Here is a 26,503-nt window from a genome sequence, read left to right on the forward strand (position 1 = left end):
AGGAAGCACCTGGCTCCTGGCTTCGGAACGGCACAGCACCTGCTGTAGTGGCCATTTGAGGGATGAACCAACAGAAGGAAGACCTTTCTCTCTGTCTCTCTCTCTTACTGTCTAACTCTGCCTGTCTAATAAAAAAAAAATTGGTCAGCAGCTCTTAAATGGTTTTCCTAGTTACTGAGCAGCAAGATTTCAAAGTCCTTTTTTAAAAAGAATTATTTATTTGATAGGTAGAATTTCGGGGGTGGGGCAGGAAAGACATCAATCTTTCATTCACTGTTCACTCCCCTAATGGCCATAATGTCCAGGATTGGGCCAGGCTGAAGCCGTGAACCTGGAACTCCATCTGGGTCTTCCACATGAGTGACAGGGGCCCAAGCACATGGGCCATCTTCTGCTGCTTTTCCTAGGCCATTAGCATGGGGAGTGGATTGGAAGTGATACAGCCAGGAGTTGCACCGGCACCCATAAAGGATGCTAGTGTAGCAGACGGTGGCTTTACCTGCTATGCCACAATGCTGGCCCAATAAATAATTTTCTTTTTAAATTTCAAGTTTGGTTTCACCCAGGACACTGGTAAAATAGGAACCGCTCTATAACTGAAATCACTTAAGAATACCAAACTTCAAAGGCCACAGGTCCTCAGGGGCAGCGCCTTGGTGATTAGCTTCCCACACAGGGCCATCGGACCAGTGGACACAAACACTCCACACGGAAGCGCCTGGTTTTTGTTTCTCTCCTTTCACTCGCTCACGGCAGAGCTGCTCTCGCTGGCTCTTTGTGCCCTGCATAATTGCCACTGCTGAGAGCCTATGAGTCACCCGTCACCTCCTCTTCTTTCTCCTTCTGTCCTTGCGTCAGCTGAAGTTGGGCAGCACAATGCGCCACTAGTGATGTCAGGATACTGCAAAGAAAAGGCGTTCATTCATTAATTCATTTGAAAAATTTGGACTTAGCTGAGCTTTTAAAAAGAATAACTGGAATGTATCCATGTTTTCCACAAGTTGAAGCATTCTCTGGGTATTTCCTGTTTCAATTCTTTCAGCACAGCTTCTCATAGAATATACACGAAAAGAGTTGAGAATAGTATATCGTTAGGGGGTTAAAAATATTTCTTCTCTCTCTCTCTGTGAATATATATAAAATATATATACTTATTTATTTATTTATTTGAAAGGCAGAGAGATAAAGAAACCAAGACAAACAGAGATACTCCACAAATGCCTGCAAGAGCTGGGGTTGGGTCAGGCCAAAGCCAAGAGCCAAGAACTCGATCCAGGACTCCCAGCTGGGTGGCAAGGACTCAAGCACTTGAGCCCTCAGCTGGCTGCCTGCAAGGCTCTGAAGTATCAGGAAGCTTGTATTGGAAGTGGAGCCGGGACCCGAACTCAGGCACAAGGAAACAGTGTGCAAGCATCCCAAGCAGTGATGTCACCATTGCACCAAATGCCTACTCCATCTAAAAGTACTTCGAACCCACAACTGAATCCTGCAGCCATTCCCTGGTAGCTCTAGAGCAGAACTTGCTCCAGTTCCAATTCCAGATCCCTTGGCAAATCTCCCAGCCCCTCCTCCCACTGGGATCCTGATGCTCCAGTCCATGGAAGCAGGACTCCCCCTTGGAGCACCCAGAACCCTGGGAGCCAGAGTGGGATCTGGGAAGGCGGGGGTAGAGAGGTAGCCCCAGGACTCCCAGGGTTCTGGGTCAAGAGGAAGAAAAGTCTTGGAAGCAATGCAGAGAGAGTCAGGCTGTGTGGGGGAAAAGTACAGAAACATCTAGACAAACTGTCTCCATCACCACATTGGAGAACTAGCCCTGAGAACTTGAGTCAAGCAACCGGACGTCGAGTTGTCTCCACTCTTCACCTGACATTCACTCAAGGTCAAGTGACGGCTTGCTTGGGGCCCTGGGGACATGGAGATGATGGAGTCTGGCCTTGCTCTTCCCAGCGCACTCAGAGCAGGAGAGGGCAAAGACCCCTGGGTGTAACAGGGCTGCTGTGAGCTGGGTCAGCAGAGCTCGGGGACAGAACAGGCAGGACAAGGCCAAGCAGGCTGGACAGGGTGCAGGTCGGGAAAGGTTCCACTGAGCCAGGACAGGCCATGCCACCACCTCAACAGCTGTACTTCTCCCACAGTGCCACTTTCCCCAGCCCAGCCAGCTCACATATGCCAAGCGCTTGCAGCAACAGCTGAGCTTTGTTAACAAAACTAAGCCCGCTCTGATCCCCACACGGGAGCTGACAGTGGCCCTGAGGTACAGAACCCAGCATGGCTGGGAGAAGCAAGGCAGGAGCAACCCGCTGAGAGCCTGAGTGGGAGCAGCCTTCATGTTCTGGGTTAGCTGCTCCCAGCTGCTTCTGCAGCCCAGCTCCTGGGGCTGACCCACCTACCCACGCTGGGAACACCACACACACACACACACACACACACACGCACTTAATACATTGTTGTTCCGCAGCAGGTGAACAGCCCAATCTAAATCTTGACTCATAGATGGGAGTGGGAAGCCGGCTTCCTGGGAAAGCACCCCCTCCTCTCCCAGAGGTGCCTGCATTCAGCCGGAGCCCTGGGCTGGGGGTAGCAAGATTAATCAAAGTCTGCCCGCAGGCTCGTGGGCAGGGAGAGCTCAGCCCATAATTGGGAAAACCGAGCAGTAGATCAGTGTTTGCCAAAGAGGAGACGTCTCCTTTGTTCTAAAGCAGAGCTCAGGGGTTCGGTTAAAAGGCAGGCCACAGTGACACCTAATCACTCCTAGCAGGTTGCTTTATGCTTCTAATAGGAGCTGTAGTTCTTTGACTCATTTTAAATTACTACCACGGGCTGAGTGGGTTGGGGCTTCTATAAGGGGGGAAAATAATCAATGTAGGAGGAAAAGCTAGTCCCTAGCAACAAAAGAAAAGGAAGAAGGTGATTCCTTTCATGTAAGCGGAGATGGAATCCAGCTTGGTAGAGCCACAGCAAAATAGATCTTGTCCCGTCCAGGGCCCCGAGTCAAGGGAAGAGAAGGGAAGGGAAGTGAAGGGAAGGGGAGGGGAGGGGAGGGGAGGGGAGGGGAAGGAAGGGAAAGGAGCTCCGGATCCCACAGGCCACAGACTGAATGGCCAGTGTGGAACACCCCTGCCAGAGAGGAACCTAAGCAGCGGGCAGCAGGAATCCCGGATGTGGGACGGTCATCAGCACAGTCACAGGGCGGAAGTGCCTTGATAATCATCCTCTTTTCCCAGTTACAATAAGGTGGAAAGGAATGTGATTTGGGCAGTCTGCGTCACAATGCATACAGGATAACTGTCCACTATGATGTTGGTTATAGTGACTGCAGAATATAACTGAAATTGAATGACGGGCACTAGGTATACTGGATCCATCCAAAACCATTGAAAATAGGCTCTGAAGTGAACTTCCACATAAAAAAAATAAGGGAGAGCACAGGGAAGCAGACAAAATAAGGGTCAAAACCATGGGGAAAGGTCAGTGAATCAGACCAACCCATTCTTGCAGGGGTCCATGTAGCTGTGTGTGTACTAAATGGATGAGGCTGAACACCAGTCCCACACACCCTTCACACATGCTGTAGGGCTCTCTGCAGCTGTGTATGTGTGTGCATTAAACACGAACCTCCAGCGTGAGTAGCAATCGTGACCCACCTGCTATTTCCACATTGGCTTCATACGGGACACAGCAAGACGTTCTACTCTCTACAAAGAATCTACTCACATCTGAACAACAGTATACTCTGGAATCTAGGTGAGTTTTACATCCCACACACCACAGTGAATCTACGCTTGTCATGTGATTTCTCCCCAGCTCCCATCAGGGACTCTATGTTCCTTTCCTCGTGGCTTTTATAGTCCAGTCCCTCGAGCCTCCCTATCTCACCCTCTCACTCAGCCTCTGCCTACAAACTCATGTAATTCCTTTGCCCAGGGATTAGCAAACCGAAAATCTTGCATCTGCTCAAGTCAGGCAGCAGGGGCAATCTAAAAATAATAATAATAGCATTTTGTCCTATCAAATTTATCAAGAAGGATTTGGGCATAGAGTTTGGAAATAATATCCAATAAAGCAATAGACCCATAGTTAATTTATATCTTTTCAAGGTTGTTTGAATCTACTTATTTGGGAGGCAGAGTATGTGAGAGAGAAGGGGTGGGCAGTGAAATACACAGAGACAGAATGCTCCCATCCATTGGTTTATTCCTAAAAATACCCACAAAGTCCAAGGCTGGGCTAAGCCAAAGCTGGGAGCCAGGAACACAACCCAGGTCTCCCACATGGTGGTGGCAGTGATGGATCAAGTGATTTGGTTCCCACCATCTTGAGCCATCACTTCTGCCTCCCAATGTCTGTGTTACCAGGACACAGGAGTAAAGAACCAGAATCATGTGTCTAACCCAGGCAGTCTGATGTAGAATGCTGGCCTCCTAACCACTCGACTAAACGCCTGCCCCTAACTCTGCATCTTGATGATCATGTCTTTCAAAGGAACAGGACAAGTTCTGAATGACATGTCTTCCAGAATCTTCCTCCATGGTATTGTATGGATTCCATGGGCATTGCCACACCTGCCTCTAGGCTACTGTCATTCTATAGAAGCATCCAGGACCACTACATCTGATTTATTCCCTTGCACAAAACACAATCTAATATCCTGGGGTTCTTCAATAAGACCATGCTCATTTTCAGTGTACTTGAGTTCACGTCCAGATGTAAAATACTATGATGTTTTTGCCTCCAAAGTTCTCAATGCTACTCACAAGTATAAATTAATTCATGCTTAAAATATGAAAAACCTGACTATCTACCACTCCCTAAGTTATTCGTAAATGAACTGGTTGATGGCTGTTACTAATCTATCCATGCTCTCTCCCAGTTCTGCTTATCACACTTTCTTTACGGGTTTAAAAGTCTGTGGCCACTGACAGTGTCCATTCAAAACAGAAGCCTCTGCTCTGGACCCATCAGACAAATGGACCAGCCCCAGGCCTCACCTGCGCTGGACCAGCAAGGCAGGAACCTGTGAGATGAGCTCCTCTCTGAGCGTTGACAGCGTCCCAGCAGAGAGCAAATTGCTGGTGATTGGTATGGTGCCCCAAAGTTCATCCAAAGGCTAATTGATTTTAGAATTATGGCATCTGGAGCCACAGGGGCACTAACCTAGTTAGACACCATAGAATTACCGAAGGGACTTGGGACAAGGCAGTGCATTAGTCAAGAGCTTGGGGCTTCTCTGAGAGACAGCCCTGAGCTCTGGTGGGCAGCTCCACCCTGGACTTAGCAACCAGAATAAAAGCCCTTCTCCTCCGAGACCGCTGAACAACAAGCCAGTCACTTCCATCCTCAAATCTAAGAGTCGCCTGTGGCCAGTGAACCGTGGATAGAGAGAGCCTTGGGGGAAAAGGCCCTGTCTGCTCTCACCCCGGAGGGTTAATTACAGCTCAGCCAGCCTCCGAAACAGGAAGTGAGGATAACACAAAGACGCTTCAGAAAGTTGACGGGAAAATGGAATGGTGCAAAAATATTTCAAAATCCGTACATACAGGTGTGTTCAGGAAGGTCATGGAAAATGCATATGATGAAAAAACTAGGCACGAATTTCCAAATTTTTCCACTGAAATAAACTTTTCCTTTTTGTTACGTGAAAGGCAGAGTCACAGAGACACCGAGAGACCTTCCATTCACTGGCTCACTCCCCAAATGCACACAATAGTGAGGGTCACATCAGGCCAAAGTCAGGATCCAGGCACTCCCTCCAGGTCTCTCACGGGTGATGGGGATTCAAGTACCTGAGCCAACATCCACCCCAGGCACAACGGCTATAAGTAAGCTGGATCAGAAGTTGAGTGGCTGGGACTCTAACAAGACACTCTGATATGGGATGTGGGCGTAGCAAAGGTGGCGTATTCTGCTGCAATGCCCACCCCCACCTTATGTTGTAATTCAACTTTCCATGATTTTTTTTGATGCCAACACTTGTATGGGACTTTAACGGTGATAGACGCTGGGTAAATATTTCACATTTATTAACTCATTTAATCCACAAAGTCCTAGGTACTCTTATTAACCCCTTCCAAGCTAGGGTTTGTCTCGCAAGTGGCCACTTAGAATTTATTTTACCTATTTGAAATGAAGAGTGACAGGAGAGACAGAGAGAGAGAAATGGGGGAGGGGGGGCATCTTCCATCTGCTTGTCCACTCCTCCAAAATGGTTGCAACAGCCAGGGCTGGGCCAGGCAGAAGGCATGAGCCTGCGACTCCATCCAGGTCTCCCACGTGGGCGAGGGGCCCAAGCACTCGGGCCATCATCTGCTGCTTTCCCAGGCACATTAGCAGGGGGCTGGATGAGAAGAGCACTAGAGACATACGTCAGCGCTCCAGTATGGAGTGCAGGCATCGCCGGCAGCAGCTCCGCCTGCTGTGGCCCACCTCTTAACCTCATGTGTCCCTGTGGCCTGGATGCCGCATATGAGGACTGGCACATTAACAAACGTGGAATATGGCTGGCATCACTGCTGCTGCTGTCATCATTTTTCTCACTCAATTCAGGGCAGAAGGAGACTTTGAAGTGTTCATGGAGGAGTGTGCATGTGGTGAAGTGGTTAAGAGGTTGCTTGGGTTACCACACCCCACATCATAGCAACTGGGCTTGCGTCCCGGCTTCCTGCCATGCTGATCCTGGAAGGCAGCGGTGATGGCTCAAGTACTTGGGTCCCTGCCACTCACACAGCAAACCTGAACTGAGCTCCCAGCTTCCAGCTTCACCCTGGCCCAGCCCCAGTTCTTGTGGGCACCTGGGGAATGAACCAGAAGATACAAAATTTCTGTCTCTCTGCCTTTCAAATAAAGTCGTTTTGCAAAAGAAAGAAAATAGAGCAACATATTTTAAAAGTTTATGAAAATGGAATCTGAAGTTTATTCTGGGGGCAGGCATTGTGGTGTAGCAGGTTTAGCCACCACCTGCAACACTGGCATCCCATATCCGAGTGGCGGTTTGAGTGTTTGACCTGGCTGCTCTGCTTCTGATCCAGCTTCCTGCTAATGCACCTGGGAAGGCAGTGGATGATGGTTCAAGTTCTTGGGCTCCTGCCATTCATAAGAGATTGGATGGAGTTCCCGTCTCCTCACTTCAGCCTGGCCTGTTGTTGGCACTTGTGGTCATTTTTGGAGTGAACCAGCAGATGGAAGATCTCTCTGTCTGTCTCTCCCTCTCTCTAGCTCTGCCTTTCAAATAAACAAGTAAATACATCTTTTTAAAAAGAATTCTTCTGGTACAAAACATTCTGAAATACATGCATAACAAGCATCTTCAAAAAGTTCAGGGAGAAGATGTATTATTAAAAAAAAAAAAAAAAAAACTGCAGGGCCAGCGCTGTGGTGTAGCAGGTAAAGCAGCCACCTTCAGTGCTGGCATCCCATATGGGTGCCAGTTCAGGTCCCGGCTGCTCCTCTTCCAATCCAGCTCTCTGCTATGGCCTGGGAAAGCAGTAGAATATGGCCCAAGTCCTTGGGCACCTGTACCTGCATGGGAAGACCCAGAGGAAGCTCCTGGCTCCTGGCTTTTGATCAGCTCAGTTCCAGCTGTTGTGGCCATTTGGGGAGTGAACCAGGGGATGGAAGACCTCTCTTTCTCTTTCTTTCTCTCTCTCTCTCTCGCTCTGCCTCTCCTTCTCTCTGTGTGTAACTCTGACTTTCAAATAAATAAATACATCTTTAAAAAAACACACAGATGGAATTCAAAGATTTTGAGAATCAAAATAAGCTTACCTTGAATTTCATTTCTCCACAAGCTTTTTAAAGTACCCTCATGGGTAGATGGTACATCCAGAACCTGATCCCAGGTGTCTCTCTCCTCACTGGCTCACTCTGTTCTCATCTCAGACCTTTTGGATGCTAGAAGTATAGCCAGGCCTATCAATCACCCCATGCAAATGTCAGGTGCCTTCCCTCCCTCCAACTGCACACCTCTTGCCTTTTCTCTGACACAAGCTTCAAGAGCAGCAGGCTGGATGGAACGAGGTCCTCACCCACGCCGAAGTCCAGAAAGGAATGCGGCTCTTCCTCCTAACCCTTGGGAATCCCAGTGAGAAGATCAACACGTGAAACCACTGAGAACTCACACTTAGGCTACGTGACTCAGCCCGCTGACACAGCCGAGCCTGAAGGAAGAACACATTTCTGTCCTTCCCCCGGGGTGGGTCACTCACTTCCTTGAAACGCATCGCCAGTGTGGGAAAGGTGGCAGTGAACGGGGTTCTTCTTGGCGTTGCTATCTGGCAGCACTGCTGCTGTCCGTCCAAACACAGAAGTCCGCATCATGTTCTGAGCCCTACCCTTGAGGGTAAGACTTTGAAAAGGGAAGAGGGTGAAGCCGGGGGTACTCTAGCTAGGACGTGCGCAGTTACGTAACAGAGTTGAGTTTGCAAGACACCATCCTCCACCCAGCTGGGTACCTGCAAAGACACCGTGTCCAAGGACCTCCAGGGTTGTCTTACAAACTTGGCATAAAATAAATACGAGCTTACTCTGCCCACCAATTTCCCTCTGGCCATGAAGTAAAGGAGTCTAATTAAATGACAGAACTTTATTAAACACCAGTGATTGACATGCACTTTTTTTTTTTAAAGGAGAGGAAATGAATGTTGAGGCAAGAGGTATAGAAGTGTAAGTGTCCTGTGTCAGCACCAGCCAGGGGCTACTTGCCGTGAGTAGCCAGTGAGAGGAGATAGAGCGAAACTTGGGTGCCAGCCAGACCGGAGCACGAATCGTGGTGAAGATGAGCCGCGCCGTGCAGTCCCAGGGGAGTGACTCAGTTTCCCTGAGCCTGAGTTTCCGCAGCTGTTGCTACAACAAAATAGGTCACTCACAAAGAAAAGAGGTTGGGTTAGGCTCATAGTTCTGGGAAGTCCAAGGGCATGGTTCTCGCATCTGCTCCCAGGGAGGGCCTCGAGTGGCAGCGCAAGGGAGCATGGGCAGAGGGGTCGAACCAACAGGGCCAAAGCCGCTCCCTTGGAGACAGGCAGCTGGCTCTCTTCATGACCTGGTCGCTTGCTAAAGGCCTCACCTTCCAACACTGCCACAGAGGCACTGAACTTTCAACAGGAGTCAGAGAGAGGCACAGCCCCATCTGTGTAGAACTCCTCTTCTGGGGTGGTCACCAGGCCAGGGGACCGGACGCAGGTCCTCGCACCACGTAAACTGTCAGTCAACACCACGCTCCCTCTTTCTCGGTGTTCAAATGGACTTGGCGCTGTTTCCTGGAGTTAGGCCTCCCCCTGGCCTCTCACTGCTAAGAGCACTGTTTGAGGAGTCCTCCCTTTGTCTACTTCTTCCCGGGACACCTTCCTCTCCCGCGGGTCTCACCACAGCCCCCGAGCTCTCCTCTGTCCTTGTGTGGGTTAAGGACAGGAAGACGATTCCAAGGATCAGAGGTTTCCCATTTTACCCTCACGGGGAGCCAGAACTAGTCTTTCTAGCTCTTTCTGTCTGGTTTTCCCTTTCTCTTCCCCCAGCTCATCAGTGTTTCCTGACTGCCTATCTCCTCCAAAGTGGGGCATGATGGCGCCGCAGCAGAGGGGCCAGGACAGAGCGTGCACACGCCTGTGTGTCCACGGGGGGCTGCTTATGCGTCCCACAGGGCCTGCGCTGGCTGCTGCCTCTGACTCCCTCCTCCCCTCCGTAGGATTGGGCTCACACCATGCTCTCGTTGTCCCCCATGCCGACCCAAACAGCACCCTTCCCCCCGCCACGTCACCCTACATTTCTATCCCCTCATCTTTCACTCAGGTGAGTGTGTGGAGTGCCACAACATGTGAGATGAGACAGTCAGTGACCATTCACCCATGAAAACAAACGGGAGGAGTGTTGAGACCAAGCAGTGAAAACGGTAGCGCAGCAGAAGCATTAGAGAACTGTGCTCCCAAAACAGACACGTGCCACATCCTGGAACCGGTGAATGCAATTGTTTGGGGAAAATAATTAAATAAAAAATAAATAGTTGTTTGGGGGATATAATTAAGATGAAGTTCTCAAGACGGGTAGATGCTAAATCCAATAGCAGCATCCTTGTAAGAGGGAGGGGAGGAGCAGGCACTCAGGCTGGCGGTTGAGACACTGGGACCCCACGTCAGAGGATCTGGGTTCAGTCTCTGCTCAGGCTCCTGACTGCAGTTGCCAGTCAACGCAGATCCTGGGAGGCAGTAGGCCCAAGGGATTGGGTGTTTGCCACTCCTGTGGGAGACCTGGGTTGAGCTCCCAGCTCCTTGTTTTGGCCTGGCTCTGTTCCACCTGTTGCAGGCATTTGGGGAGTGAACCGGTGGATGGAAGCTCTGCTTCTCTGTCTGAATCTCTGTTGCTAAATAAATAAGCGAGGGGTAGAGGGAGTTTGTGCAGACAGAAGAGAAGGACTGAAGGAGACAGACAGGAGTGACGGAGTCCCACGCCAAGGAACGCCTGGAGCCACCAGCACCTGGGAGAGGCCAGGAACAGACAGAATCCCCCAGAAGCCTCCAGAGGGAGTGTGGCCCAGTGGCCATATTAGTTCTAGACTTCTGGTCTCCAGAACTGTGAGAGAATGCCCTTCTGTCATTTTAAGCCCCTGAGTGCATGGTCATTTATTTCAGCAGCCTAGGATGTTAGCGCAAGGTCTTTGAAATCTAACTCCATTGCTTTTCATGATGAACTGCACCGTCCCACAGCAGCCTTAAAGGTCTTAGACCTCAGCCCCACGCGCCCTGCCTCCCCACCACCACCAAACTAAACAAATAAAACAAAAAGACATTGGCTTTGCTGAGACAGATCCTCCAAAACTGTGGACCCAACAGTTGGAAGGCACCTAAGGAATGCGGGACGTGTGCAGATATTTGACTATTTCCCTGCCCTTCCACTGGCAGGTGCATCTCACAGCACAAGACAAAGAAGATCGATTCCTTCCAGGAAATTAATTAAGCAAACGCCAACCCTTTGGCAATGAGTTCGAGTACTCACTCTCTACCTGCCTCTCAAAAACGTTACACATGTCTGCAAGGATAAAGCAAGTTCACTCTCCCTAAAACACACCATGGCGACCTGCACCTTCATCTCCATCCTATCCCAGCTTTCCTCAGGGCTCCTGGGCCGAACTGCAGCTCTGGGGTGACCGCAGGAGGCTCAGCAGTCACCCCACACGTCCCCTCCTCTGCCTCTCCCAGCTCTTGTCTCTGAGCAACTACAACAGCCAGTCAGTCCCCAGATTGCTCCCCAGCTCCTCCGACTTCAACACTCTACCGTGAGTTGCGCTAGACTTTGAATGTAGTATAGAGTTCCATGGCAAAACCACCAGCACTCGGCTCTGTACGGCGACTCCAAACGTGACCCATGCAGAGGCCCACCGTGCCCACCCTGCAGAGGGGCAGCCCTCCCACCCCACCGCTCTCTTCTCCTCTCCCTGCTTACTGGCTTCGTACCATCATCTCTCTTCAACACGTTATTATCTGTTCATTTCATTATGATATTTGTGCCCCCTCTCCCAGAAAAACAGAAGTCCTGGGATTTAATCAAGGAATCCAAACACTTAGACCAGTACAGGAATCCCTCCTTACCCACGGTTTCACTTCCCAGGATTGCATTTATTCATGGTCTAAACATATTATATGGAAAAGTCCAGAAATAAGTTATACATTTTATATTTTTAAGACTTATTTTATCCATTTACTTGAAAGCCAGAGTTACACAGAGAGAGGAGAGGCAGAGAGAGAGAGAGAGAGAGGTCTTCCATCCAATGGTTCACTCCCCAGATGGCCGCAACAGCCAGAGCTGCGCTGATCCAAAGCCAGGAGCCAGGAGCTTCTTCCGGGTCTCCCACGTGGGTGCAGGGACCCAAGGACTTGGGCCATCTTCCACTGCTTTCCCAGGCCATAGCAGAGAGCTGGATCAGAAGAGGAGCAGACAGGACCAGAACCAGCGCCCACATGGGATGCCAGCACTGAAGGCCAGGGCCTTAACCCACTGTACCACAGAGCCAGCCCCAAGTTATACATTTTAAATTCTGCATCATTCTGGGTTGCGTGATGAAATCTCATGTCAGGCCGGCGTTGCAGCTCACTAGGTTAATCCTCTGCCTAGCGGCACCGGCTCACCAGGTTCTAGTCCCAGTCGGGGCGCCGGATTCTGTCCCGGTTGCCCCTCTTCCAGTCCAGCTCTCTGCTGTGGCCAGGGAGTGCAGTGGAGGATGGCCCAAGTCCTTGGGCCCTGCACCCCATGGGAGACCAGGAGAAGCTCCTGGCTCCTGGCTTCGGATCAGCGCGGTGCACTGGCCACAGCGCGCTGGCCGCGGTGGCCATTGGAGGGTGAACCAACGGCAAAAGGAAGACCTTTCTCTCTGTCTCTCTCTCACTGTCCACTCTGCCTGTCAAAAAAAAAAAAAAAAAAAAAAAAGAAGAAGAAGAAGAAAGAAAAGAAAAGAAATCTCATGCCATCCTGCTTCCTCCTACCCAGAATGTGAATCACCCTTCACTACTTGCCTATAAAACACCTCAGGAGCCTGCCAGATAGTCGGATATTGTCACAGTACTGCAGGACTTGGGACTGTCCCCCAGTTTCAGGCACTGACAGGTGCAGGGTCATGGTGGGGGGAGTGGAGGAGGAATGTGTGTGTTGTATCTTAGAACGCATTCCCCGGCAGACAAGGAAAGACCACCATAGACGGCAGAGTAGTCACTCCATAAATATGTTTGGGATGACTGTCAAATGAATATACATCAATACCCAAATGAGTACACCAGCTACTTTCTAGATCTGAGCTGTCCAATTCAATAACCACTAGCCACATGTATAAATATTGCCACTCCAAATTGCACTGCGGTCTAAGTGTAAAACACACAGACTTAGACATCTCTTTAAAAAATGAAAATGAAAAAATATCTCATAAATCATTTTTGTACTGACTATACATTAAAATAATATTTTCATGTATATTTCTGAAATTCATTGCATCTCATAGGGGAGCTATTCTGAGACCTGGCCACTCCATGTCTGATCCAGCTCTCTGCTAATGCATCTGGGAAAGCAGTAGAAGATGGCCCAAGTGCTTGGGCCCCTGCACTCACATGCCAGACCCAGAAGAAACTCCTGGCTCCTGGCTTCAACCTGGCCCAGCTGGAGCTGTTGAGGCTATTGCGAGAGTGAACCAGTGGATGGAAGCACTTACTCTTGCTTGCTCTCTCTCTTCTCCCAACCCCCAACCCCCATGTGTTATTCTGCCTTTCAAATAAATACATAAGTAAAAAATAAATCTTTGAAAAAATTAGCAGCTCTTCCTGTTGTCGGTGAGATTTCTGCTGCTGCTGTTTATCTTCGGCCTAATCACACAGTGTATTAGAATGAACTCCAGGGAGGATGTCACGGCTTCCATGCATTTGCAACCTGCTCAGGCTCCCCAGGTTCCTTTACCACCTGTGGGGTGATCGACCCATCAATCAGCAGCCCCGCTCTCCATCGAAGGAGCTTCAGGGCTAAGCCGAGAGAACGGCCTCAGCCTGAAAATGTCAAATGAATCACGATGCCAAAATGATTTATATCCACCTTAGAACACAGTTGATTCAGGGCGCCTCCACGGGCCCACCCCTGACCTCCCCCGAGTCGGAGATGACGTTGATGAACCTGAGACGGGCCCGGGCTGGAGAGCGCTCAGTAACCTGCTGGGGAGCCCAGAGCTCGGCCAGTTGGACGGAGTATCTGGCTTCTCCCGGACTGGAGGCCTGGCCGGGGAACTCCCGCTGGGGAACCAGGTGGGGAGGGGCCAAGGACAAGGGAGGGAGAGACTTGAAGCACAGCGGGTGCTCAATGGCTGCCCCTTCTCATCAGGACTCCTTGGGTACACGCATGTCCCGAGCTGGGAAGTGCAGCCGGGAGGGAAGGTTCCTCTGGAGACAGTGCCCCTATGTCAGAGTCACGCACATTTTTGCTCTTCAGCGTTCCCTACCCCTTAAACTCGGAGTGGCTGCTCCTTCCTGTTTACTCACTTCTCGGGATTCCACTTCCTCCTGCCAGCCAGGCAGGGAGGAGTCCTTCCCCGCTGACAGTCAGACAAGACAGCCGCCTTTGGTGCGTGTCTCAGAGGGGCATCTTTTAAATCGTTTAGAGGGTGACACATGTATGGCTGTCATTGATCAAGGTTGCCATGCAAGACGGACTGAGCCAGGTGAATTGGTTCACTGAAGAGAAATCAGGAAGCAGATCTGCGGGGTAACAATCCTCAAGTGGCCAGAACTTAATTTCCAAAACTCTGCTCACTGGGATATGAGGGTAGAAGTAGGGAGGTGGGTGTGAATAAATGAAGCTGGAAGAATTGTTTTCATCATTTCTGTGTAGTACCGCGTTGTATCTCCACTCTGTCTCCTGTCAATCCAGTATGCCCATTTTCCCATGATGCAGCTGGGACCAGGATAGGAGATGCCATGATGGCCACATGGATGTTATACTCCATGTGGAGGCGCCAAGGCACTCCCAGAAAGCCTCACACACACTAAACTCCACCCCATCTGCAAATTCAATTAGGGTACTGCCAGCTCACCCCTACCTCAATGTGGGAGCAGCTCTTCCGGTTTTTGGCTTCTCGACCTTGCTTTTCCATCCTTCTCTGGCCTCTTCCCATTCTCTCTCCTCTTAGGCAACTCCCTAGCCCAGTGCATGATGGGTATCTACCCATGGTTGGTTGACTACACTCTTTTTTTTTTTTTTTAAAGATTCACTTATTTATTTTAAAGTCAGAGTTACACAGAGAGAGAAGGAGAGGCAGAGAGAGAAGTCTTCCATCCTCTAGTTCACTCCCCAATTGTCAACAACAGTCAGACCTGCACCAATCTGAAGCCGGGAGCCAGGAGCTTCTTCTGGGTCTCCCACGTGGGTGCAGGGGCCTAAGGACGTGGGCCATATTCTGCTTTCCTAGGATACAGTTGAGTTCTGGGTAGGAAGTGGAGCAGCCAGGACTCAAACCAGCGCCCATAAAGGATGCCGGCACTGCAGGCAGCAGCTTTACCCACTACGCCACAGCCCCTGACCACAATCTTGAGTGAATGTATATTCACTCTCTTTTATATAAAGCCTGCTGTCTCTTGGGCACTGTATTTATGCCTCTGCTTTGAATTCTTCTGTCTGTTGAGGCAAGAACTTGGAATAAGAATTGAGATACTGATACCCATAGCACACCCACAGGTAGGTTTCTTGCCGTAGTATTACAAAGTTAACTACCCCAGATCTCAAAACTCTCTCTCAATTTGGAAAAGCAAAGTGGTGGGTCTTAAGACACCACAATGAAAGTGGGTGTCTGGAAGGCGATATTTTGGATTCTTCTGAGCAGCAGGTCTGAAGTGGTGGTCTTAGTACCAGCGAGATGTAGAGAAGGAATGTCCTTGGCTGGTATTTTAGCTCAGAAGAACCATTACTTCATCCAACACTAACTTCTGTCTCTCCACTCTCTGTGGAGTGTGAGTTTCAAAAGGCATGTAGTTCAACCAGGATCAGTTCACTATCAATCAGGCTAAGCTGTCCATAGAATTTTTGCATGGAAACTACACTGTTGGGGCCAGCACTGGGACGTAGCAGGTAAAGCCCTGGCTTGCAGCAATGGCATCCAATATGGGTGCCAGTTCGAGTCCCGGCTACTCCACTTCCGATCCAGCTCTCTGCTATGGCCTTGGAAAGCAGTAGAAGATGGTCCACGTCCTTGGGCCCCTGCACCCACATGGGAGACCCAGAAGAAGCTTCTGGCTCCTGGCTTCCGATCGGCGCAGCTCCAGCTGTTGCAGCCATTTGGGGAGTGAACCAGTGGATGGAAGACTTCTCTCTCTGCCTCTCCTTCTCTCTCTGTGTAACTCTGACTTTAAAATAAATAAATGAATCTTTTAAAACAAAAACTACACTGTCCTCTATATTTTCTTCTTTAGCCTGAGCAAGAAATTTCTGGATAAAACCCACCCTCGTTGGACTTAATAATTTAGAAACTTTAGTTAAAACAAGAATTCTGAGGCCAGCACTGTGGTGTAGCGGGTAAAGCCACTGCCTGCAGTGCCAGCATCCCATATGGGTGCCGGTTCGAGACCCAGCTGTTCCATTGCTGATCCAGCTCTCCAATGTGGCCTGGAAAGGCAGTGGAAGATGGCCCAAGTCCTTGGGCCCCTGTACCCACATGGGAGACCCGGAAGAAGCTCCTGGCTCCTAGCTTTGGATGGGTGCAGCTCTCACCGTTGCAGCCAACTGGAGAGTGAACCAGCGGATGGAAGACCTCTCTCTCTCTTTCTTTCTCTCTGCCCCTCCTTCTCCCTCTGTGTAACTCTTTCAAGTAAATAAATAAATCTTTAAAAAAATCCATTAAACAACTTAGTAAAGAAACAACCAAAAACTGTATTTCAACAAATGGTCTTTTAAAAAGAAGAAAAAACACTCACACTCAGTAGTAAACAAAGAATGTATTTGTATGTGTATAAAACCTTTTAAAATAGCAAATGCAGAAATAATAATACTACCCATTATAGGTCAAACAAACATTTTCATATATGACTTTAAGGAATGTAAGTTGCTATCGGCTTTTCAAGACAATTTGCAGCATACCAAACTGCTTAACATATTGCCTATTCTTTGGCCCAATAATATCCTTTAAGAAATTAATCACAGGACATAACTTTAAAGTTAAATATTATATATAAAGATATTAAGCTGCATTTATGATAGCAAAAATGGAGCAAGCCAGAATGTCCAACAATAAGACACTGGTTAAAAAAACTAGTGGAACATTGGTAAGAGGAAATTCTATCATGAAAACCTAATCCTGGGGTATGGCGTTGTGGCACAGTAGGTAATGCCAGCATCCCACATCAGAGCACATGTTCAAGTCCCAACTGCTCTGCTTCTGATCCAGTTTCCTGCTAATGTACCTGCAAAGGCAACAAATGATGGCCCAAGTGCTTGGGGTCCCTGCCACCCACTTGAGAGACCAGGTTGGAATTCCTGGTTCCTATCTTCAGCCTGGCCAGCCCCTGCTGCTGCAGTCATCTGGAGAGTATATCAGCAACTGGAAGATGTCGCTTGCTCTCTCTCTCTCTCTCTCTCTTCCCCACTCACTTTTTCTCTCCCTCTTTTTCTCCTTCTCTCCACCTCTCTGCCTCCTTCTCTCTGTTGCTATGCCTTTCAGATAAATAAATAGATCTTTAAAAAAAAAAACTAGTCTTGGAGGCAACTGATTTCTAAACTAATGAAGTCACAGCTTGCATCAACCATCTATTCTGCTGAAAACAGTTCAAAACTCTGCACACATTTTAAAACAAACAACTGCAGTAACACTGTAACTCCTGTTTCATGGTCCAACACATAAAGAGTTGGAAGATGTTATTCCCTGCCTCACAACAAGAATAAACCTGCACTAACCGAACATTGACAACTCTTCCTACATCCATCAGAAAATTGAGGTCACAAGGCAAATTGACTCCTCTAAAATTAGACAGAGGGCTGGATAGAGAGAATCAGAAGGCACTGAGCCAGAAGCCTAGGGGCAGAAGTCTCCATGGGAACCAGGACTAGGACAGGAAATCCTGAAATGTAATCAATGAATTGCCGGAGCTTCAGGGTGCACAGATCTGGGGGAGGAAGGACTGTTTTACAGGGGTCACTGCACCGCTGTTAGTTTTATTCCCCGGAGCCCTACCGGGTTCTCAAAAATGAATATCATAGAAAAAAAAAATCTCCTGACACTTCTGGCAGGTGGAGGAGGAAAAGTAGTCGTTTTGAAAGATGTCCAGGGCTCTTTGCTCTTAATAAAGCCTGGCCTCCACAGGAGCTGTCGCCCCCAGCCTGACCCACTGGGGTCCTCAGCACTTAACCAGCCCTGAGAAAGGGAAATAGCCGGCTCCAGCTGCTGTGGGGAGCAGGGTCTCTGACTAGGTTTATTCCAAGTTCATATGTCAGCACAAGGGAAGAATTCAAGGCACAGACCTAGACACAGGTGCAGCAAAGGAAGATTTATTTGAAGCCATAGTATAGATTCAGATGTGAATGTGGGCAACCCCTCTCCACTCTGCTGCTCGCACCACGGTTGGGGTTGGCCCTCTATCCTAGAGGAAGTTCTGCCCTAAGTGAATGGGGTGGGGTTTGAACAGGACTTCGGGCTATGTGTATTCTATAGGAAGGTGTCATGGCATCTCCACATGGGACACAGCATACATGTGATTGTCATAGCATCTTGTGCATGAGGGAAGTGGAACTCCGGTGGATGGTGGAGGATGGGCAAGCTGAGCCTGCAGCCATGTTGGATCTAAATGGAAGGGAGTGGGTTCTCAGGTGGGGGAAGCCGCAGCACAAGTCCTGCTGGCAGTCTCGCAGCTCCTGGTCACTCACCAGCTACCTGCCTACCCACATCACAGCCACCTGGGGAAAGGCAAACACAGATGCTCCCTGACTTACTGTGGGGCTTTGCCTGATGAATCCAGCATATGCTGAAGAGACTGTCAACGGAGAGTGCATTTAACACACCTAATCGCTTGAATGCCACAGCTCAGCCACACCCTGGAGAGTGTCAGTGCTCCCCCTCATGTGTGCAATGCTGACAGAGCTCCTGCTGCTGCCCAGCATCGCGCTGTTAGCCCAGGAAAAAACCAAAATGCGAAGCATAGTTTCTACAGAATGCCTGCTGCTTTTACAGCAAAATACAGTTGAAAAACTGAAAGTCAGGGACCAGCTGTACCCAAATCTAGCCCCTCTAGCTCTCCTACCCTACCTAAGTGGCAGAGGGGGAGACCAAAGTTAAGGAGCACTTGTCAAAGCCACAGTTCAGGGATGCATGCTCAGCAAAGAACTGAAAGCTAATCATAGAAACTGGGGCTGGTGCTGTGGCGCATTAGGTTAATCCTCTGCGTGCGGCGCCGGCATCCCATATGGGCACTGGTTCTAGTCCCAGCTGCCCCTCTTTCAATCCAGCTCTCTGCTGTGGCCCAGGAAAGCAGTAGAAGATGGCCCAAGTCCTTGGGCCCCTGCACCCACACGGGACAGACCCAGAGGAGGCTCCTGGCTCCTGGCTTCGAATCAGTCCAGCTGATCCATTGTGGCCATTTGGGAAGTGAACCAGTAGATGGAAGACTTCTCTCTGTCTCTTTCTCTCCTTGTCTGTAACTCTGCCTCTCAAATAAATAAATAAAATCTTAAAAAAAAAAAAGAAAAGAAAAGAAACAAGGACTGCTTCCCATTCCTTACGGTCACATCAACAGGGCTCCACTATAGTAATCATGATGAGTGAGTGCCGTGGAAATAGCCACAAAATTCAAGTTTTACTTAAAAAGTCTCTAGCGAAAACCAAACACACAGGGGAGATGAAAACAAGGAGTGAGAGGAAATTTTAACATCTGACACCTGCAACTGTGGCAAACAGTAAGCACATGCTAACCCCGCCCATTGCAGGCATTTGGAGAGTGAACTAGTAGATGGGTGCACTGTGTTTATGTGTGTGTGTGTTTGTGTGTGTGTATGTATGCCTCTCAAACTAAAATTTAATCTATTTTTAAAATTTAATTTATGGGGCTGGCATGATGGTGTAGTGGATTAAGCCACCGCCTACGACACTATTATCCCATACGGGTGCACGTACAAGTCCCAATTGCCCAACTTCCAATCCAATTTCCTGCTAATGCACCTGGGAAGGCAGCGGAGGATGGTTCAAGTGTTTGGGCCCCTGCACCCACGTTGGGGACCTGAAAGAAGCTCCTGGCCCCTGGCCTTGGGCTTGGCCTGGCCCAGCCTGAGCCATTGCAGAAATTTCAGGAGTGAGTCAGCAGACAGCAGACTCTCTCTCTCTCTCTCTCTTTCTCTCTCTCAATATCTCTCTCTCTCTCTCTCTCTAACTTTGCCTTTCAAATAAATAAAAATATTTACAAAATAATTTAATTTAATTTTAAAAGAGACTGCCAGAGTAAAACTAAAAACAAGACCCAAATATATGCTGCACACAAGAAACCGGCTTTAAATACAAAGAAACAGATTGTTACAGGTAAATGAAGGGGAGAAAGGCATCCCACATTAACACTGATCAAAACAACAGCAGAGTGCTATATGAATCTAGGAGAAGCAGATTTCAGAGAAAAGAAACTTGTCAGAGATAAGAAGAGGCATTATATTAATGATAAAGGAATGCATTCTCCAAGAAGACATGATGCTGATCCTCCATGTATGTCCCTAACAACAGAGTGTCAGAATCTGGCAGGCAAACCCAACAGAACTGCACGGAGAGCAGAGGAACCCACTCTCGTCTCGGGGGCTTCAGGACCCCACCCTCAGTAGCTGACAGATGCAGCAGCAGCAGATGGTACAAGCATCGGCAGCTGAGCAGTGCCATAAACTGACCAAACCTGAGTGACATCCGTGGACTCCTGCGTCCAACAAGAGCAGAATACACATTCTTCTCTGCACACACAGAGCCTTCATCAAGAGAAACCACAGTCGGAGCCATAAAACACACCTCAGCAAATTCAAAACAGAAATTATATAAAGCATGAGCTCATGAAAACCCCAAAATACTTGGCAACAGAACAACCTATGTCTAAATAACACAAAGGCCAGAGAATAATCTTCGCATAAATTTAAAACTAATTTGAAGAGCCAGCACTGTGGTGCAGCGGGTTAACGCCCTGGCCTGAAGCACCAGCATCCCATATGGGTGCTGGTTCGAGACCCGGCTGCTTATCTTCCAGTCCAGCTCTCTGCTATGGCCTGGGAAAGCAGTGGAGGATGGCCCAGGTCCTTGGGCTCCTGCACCCACATGGGAGACCTGGAGGAAGCTCATGGCTCCTGGCTTCAGATCAGCCCAGCTGATCCGTTGCAGCCATTTGGGAAGTGAACCAGCAGATGGAAGACCCCTCTCTCTCTCTACCTCTCTCTGTAACTCTTTCAAATAAATAAAATATATCTTTAAAAAAATAATAAAATAAAAAATAAAGCTAATTTGAACTAAATAAAATAAAAATACAACTTATTAAAATTAGGGAAGATGCAATGAGGACAGGGCTTAGAGTAACTTTAGAGTATTAGATACATATATTATAAAGAAAAAATGTTTATAACATCTGACTTAAAAAACTAGAAAAAGATGGGGACTCAGTAGGTTAAGCCTCAACCTGTGACACCAGCCCTAGCCACTGCAGCCATTTGGAGAATGAACCAGCAATAGAAGATATCTCTCTCCTCTCTCCTCTCTCTCTCTCTCTCTCCTCTCTCCTCTCTCCTCTCTCTCTCTCCCCACCCCCCTGACCCCGTCACTCCTCTATCTGTAATGCTGCCTTTCAAATAGATTAATTAATCCTTTAAAAAAAACTAGAAAAAGAAGTAACTATGCTTCATAAAAAAATAGAAAAAGACCAAATAAAATCTAAAAATAATAAAAATGATTTAAAAAGCAGGGAAAAATAATAAAAATTAGAACAGAAATTCAATTCAAAATTGAAAGCAAAAAATCAATCAATACAGAATATCAACAAAGCTAAAAGCTGCTTGAAAAAAATCAATAGGGGCCGGCGCTGTGGCATAGCAGATAAAGCTGCCTCCTGCAGTGCCAGTATTCCATATGGGTGACGGTTCGAGTCTTGGCTGCTCCACTTCCCATCCAGCTCTCTGCTAAAGGCCTGGGAAAGCAGTAGAAGATGGCCCAAGTGTTTGGCCCCCTGCACCCACATGGGAAACCTGGAAGAAGCTCCTGGCTCCTGACTTCAGATCAGCTTAGCTCAAGCTGTTGTGGCCATTTGGGAAGTGAACCAGCGGATGGAAGACCTTTCTCTTTCTCTCTCTATCTCTCCACCCTTGCCTCTCCATAACTCTGCCTTTCAGATATATAAATGAATCTTTAAAAAAAAATCTAGAAAATTGGTAAACCTCTAACCAGATTAACTAAGAAATAAAGAGAGAGGACACAAATAACTAATATCAAGATCAGGCATTTGGTCTAGAGGTTGGGATAATTCAAACCCATATCAGAGTGCCTGGGTTTGAGTTCCAGCTCCACTCCTGATTCCTGTTGGGTCTTAGCCCACCCGAACGAGGATGGACTGGGTCCGAAGAAAGGTAAGTGCGCCGCTCGCCCGTTCCCCAGCCTCCCAATCCCGGAGACAGTCAGACGCAGTGGGGAGTCAAGTCAAGCAAGCAAGAACTCGGTTTATTGCACGTGGAGCAAAGCCTTTTAAAGCACAAGACCACAGGATTACTGGGGCAGGGCATAAGGACCAACCAATTACTTAAAAGGTCATTTTACAGGGCGACTTTTTACAGGACCAGCCATATGTCTGTTCACTCATCATCAGTTGTCACCTCCTCTGATGCTGTGCGGCCAATCAGCTTTGGTGGAAAACGACTTTGGGTACCACCCACCTTACTTCCTTTGGGTGCCATCTTTGAATTGCCTCCTGTGCCTGATTTCCCCACAATTCCAGCTTCCTGCTAACGCGCAGCCTGGAGGGCAGCAGGTGATGACTCAAGTAACGGGGTCCTTGTCACCTGCATGGAAGATCCAGACGGAGCTCCAGCTCACAACCGTGGCCTGGCCCAGCCCTAACTGTTGTGAGTATTTAGGAAGTGAACCAGCAAATGGGATTGTTCTTTATTTATTATGCATCTCACATAAATCAAATAAATATATATGTTTAAGTTAATTACACTTATTTTACTTGAAATAAGTCAGATCTCCCATCTGACTGTTCATTTTCCAAATGCTTGCAATAGCCAGGGCTCCAGGCTGAAGTGGGGAGCCCAGACTCCATCAGGGTCTCCCACATGGGGGACAGGAGCCCAAGCCACTTGAGCCATAATCTGCTTCTGCACAGGATGCATTAGCAGGAAGGTAGATCAGGAATGGAGTGGACAGAACGTAAACTCAGCACTCCTACATGGGACACAGGCTCTCCAAGCAGCATTACCTGGTACACAACAATGCTTGCTCCAAGTATATATTTTTTTAAAGATTTTATTTATTTATTTGAGGGAGTTATAGACAGAGAGGGAGAGACACAGAGAGAGGTCTTCCATCTGCTGGTTCAATCCCCAGGTGGCCACAATAGCCTGAGCTAGGCCGATCTGAAGCCAGGAGCCGGGAGCCTCTTCTTGGTCCTCCACGTGGGTGCAGGGGCCCAAGGACATGGGCCATCTTCTACTGCTTTCCCAGGCCACAGCAGAGAGCTGGATCAGAAGTAGAGCAGCTAGGTCTGAAACCAGCACCCACACGGGTGCCAGGGCAGCCGGTGGAGGTTCAGCCCACTACATCACAGCGTCGGCCCCTATAATTTAAAAAGAAAAAATAACTACTATCAAAACTGAAAAAGAAGCCACCACTATTGGTCCCATGAACATTAAAAAAATTGGGGCCAGCACTGTGGCGCAGCAGGTTAAAGCCCTGGCCTGAAGCACTGGCATCCCATATGGGTGCCAGTTCTAGTCCTGGCTGCTCCTCTTCCAATCCAGCTCTCTGCTATGGCCTGGGAAAGCAGTAGGAGATGGCCCAAGTCCTTGGGCCTCTGAATCCATGTGAGAGACCCAGAAGAAGCTCCTGGCTCCTGGCTTCAGATCGGTGCAGCCATCTGGGGAGTGAACCAGTGGATGGAAGATCTCTGTCTCTACCTCTCTCTCTAACTCTGTCTTTCAAATAAATAAAATAAATCTTTTTTTAAAAAGATAATAAAATAAATATTTTTTCTTTTTTTTTATTTTTCTTTTTTTGACAGGCAGAGTGGACAGAGAGAGAGAGAGAGAAAGGTCTTCCTTTGCCGTTGGTTCACCCTCCAATGGCCGCCGCGGCTGGTGCGCTGCGGCCGGCACACCGCGATGATCCGATGGCAGGAGCCAGCTGCTTCTCCTGGTCTCCCATGGGGTGCAGGGCCCAAGCACTTGGGCCATCCTCCACTGCACTCCCAGGCCACAGCAGAGAGCTGGCCTGGAAGAGGGGCAACCGGGACAGAATCTGGCGCCCCGACCAGGACTAGAACGCGGTGTGCCGGCGCCGCAAGGCGGAAGATTAGCCTAGTGAGCCGCGGCGCTGGCCCAAAGAAATATTTTAATAACTTGTAATATTTGACAACACAGATGAGATGAATTTCAAAAAATACAATCTACTAAAATTCACACAAGAATAAACAGATAAACTGAATTAAGCTCATATTTATTAAAAGAAGTTGAACCCATAAAAATCTTCCAAAACAGAAATTTCTCACCTGGATGAGTTCACTGGTGAATTCCACAAAACTTTTAAGGAACAGATTATACCAATTCTCTAAAATTATTTCCGAAACATAGAAGCAGAGGAAACACCTCCTAACTCATTCTATGAGGCTAGCATTACCTACTATCAAAACCAAAAATATTACAAAAAAGAAAAACTATAGACCAATATTTCCTACAACCTTACATGGAACAATCCTCAATAGAAGATTAACATATTGAATATAATATATGAAAATTATTATATAGCAATGACCAAGTGGAATTTATTGCAAGTATGTGAGGTTGGCTCATCATTCCAAAATCAGTTTTTAATCAATCATATTGATACACTAAAGAAAAATCACATGATCATATCAATATACACAGAAAAAGCATTTGACAATCCCAGCACACTTTCATGACAAAAAATAAAAAAAAATTCTCTGGAATATTAGGAATAAACGGAACTTCTTCAACTTGATTAAGAACATTTGCAAGAAACCTAGAGCTAACATCATTAAGGGTTAGAACAGGGTGTGACTCCCCAAATTCCTGCAGACATTTAAACCCCAAAGTGTTAGGAGTTAGTGGATGAATGCTAATAGTTGATGGGTTAGGGCAGAGAGTTGATCTCATTAAGGCAGCATGCAGGTGGGGCCAGTAGCAGATCTTTGGGTCTCTGAAGGCTTGACCTTGGGAGATAGCTCCTGCACCAGGGTTGTTCATTTAAGCTGAGTTTGGCTTGGCTTCTCTCTCTGCCCCTGTCTCACCAGGTGATCATTCCTCCACACACACTGTACCATTGCCAGCCACCACCAGATACCAGACTAATGAGGCCACCGGATCTTCAGCTATGAATCTGCAAACTGGAAGCCAGTATAAACCCTTTCCTTTCAAGAAGTCCCTTCCAGGTATTTCAAACTAATGAAAATCTGACTAATTCAGCTGGCGCCACTGCTCACTAGGCTAATCCTCTGCCTTGCGGTGCCGGCACACCGGGTTCTAGTCCCGGTCGGGTCGCCGGATTCTGTCCCGGTTGCCCCTCTTCCAGGCCAGCTCTCTGCTGTGGCCTGGGAAGGCAGTGGAGGATGGCCCGAGTACTTGGGCCCTGCACCCCATGGGAGACCAGGATAAGTACCTGGCTCCTGCCATCGGATCAGCGCGGTGTGCAAAAAACTGACTAATTCAATCATACTTAACAGTATGTTTTCCTGCTAAAACCAGGAACGAGACACTCTCCCATATCCAACATTGCACCAGAAGTCTGAGAGAATGACAGAAAACTAGAAAAGGAAATGAAAACCATACAGACTGGGATGTCAGAAGTAAAGCTCTCTTTGTATACAGTTGACACAATTGTCTACACAGGAAATCTCCAAAATAACAAAACAAATTCATAGAACTGATAAGCAATTATAGAAATATTAGGGAATACAAAAAGGTAGATTGCTTTTCTATGTACAAGTAATGAACAAGTAGATGTTAACATTAAAATCATAATAACTTTATATTAAAATTAAATTTAAAAAATCAAATTCTTAAGTATAAATCTAACAAAATATGTACAAGCTGTATATGAGGCATACTATAACACTGTGGCAGAAATCAAAGGTCTAAACAACTGGAGAAATATTTGTGTATATCGCTAGGAAAATTCAACATTATTCAGATGTTAGTTGTTCCCAAATGGGTCTAAACATTCAGTGCAACCCCAATGAAGAAGCCAGCAAGCTCTATGTGGGTACCAACAAACTGACCCAATGTCTAAACAGAAAGACAAATAACCCAGAATAGCCAACATAATGCTGAAGAAGACCAAAGTTGGAGAACGAACACGATCCAATATTGAAATCTGCTGTAAAGCTGTAGTGATCAAGACACTGTGGCATCCACAATGCAACAGAATACAGAGCCTAGAAATAGACTCACACAAACATAATCAACTGAGCTTTTACAAAGGAGCAAAGGCAATACAATGGGGAAAAGATAGTCTTTTCCATAAATAGTCCTGAAACAATTAGACATCCATATGCAAAACAAAAAAACAAAAGAATCTAAACACAGACTATCTTAGTCCATGTGCACTGCTATAAAAAACAATCTGCAACTGTACAACTTACAAGGAACAGAAATTTGCTCCTCACAGTGCTGAGCTCAGAACTCCAAGGTCAAGGTGTCAGTAGTTTCGTTGTCTGACAGGGGCTGCTCTCTCCTTCCAAGATGGCGTCTCACATGGCATCTTCCGGAGAAGAGGAACACTGTGTCCACACATGGCGAAAGGCAGACGGCAAGAGAAAATAATGCTTGTGAAATC

General features: G+C 47.8%; 1 long non-coding RNA gene across 4 annotated transcripts in view; it reads right to left on the reverse strand.

The window, feature by feature from the left end:
- Nucleotides 1–233: 233 nt before the first annotated feature.
- LOC138848502 (uncharacterized) overlaps nt 234–26,503 on the reverse strand; it is a 77,674-nt gene continuing 51,404 nt past the window's right edge. For 3 of the 4 annotated variants that reach the window (XR_016230000.1, XR_016230001.1, XR_016229998.1), the window contains exons 2-3: nt 26,310–26,447; nt 234–901 (exon numbers count right to left, since the gene is read on the reverse strand). This is a non-coding gene — a long non-coding RNA (uncharacterized LOC138848502). Of the gene's footprint in view, nt 902–22,946; nt 23,271–26,309; nt 26,448–26,503 lie in introns of those variants that run through there. The other variant, XR_016229999.1, reaches the window with a different exon arrangement.

Source organism: Oryctolagus cuniculus, chromosome 2 (assembly GCF_051225735.1).
Source record: "Oryctolagus cuniculus isolate XC-2025 breed Fujian yellow rabbit chromosome 2, ASM5122573v1, whole genome shotgun sequence".
Taxonomy (NCBI): Eukaryota; Metazoa; Chordata; class Mammalia; order Lagomorpha; family Leporidae; genus Oryctolagus; species Oryctolagus cuniculus.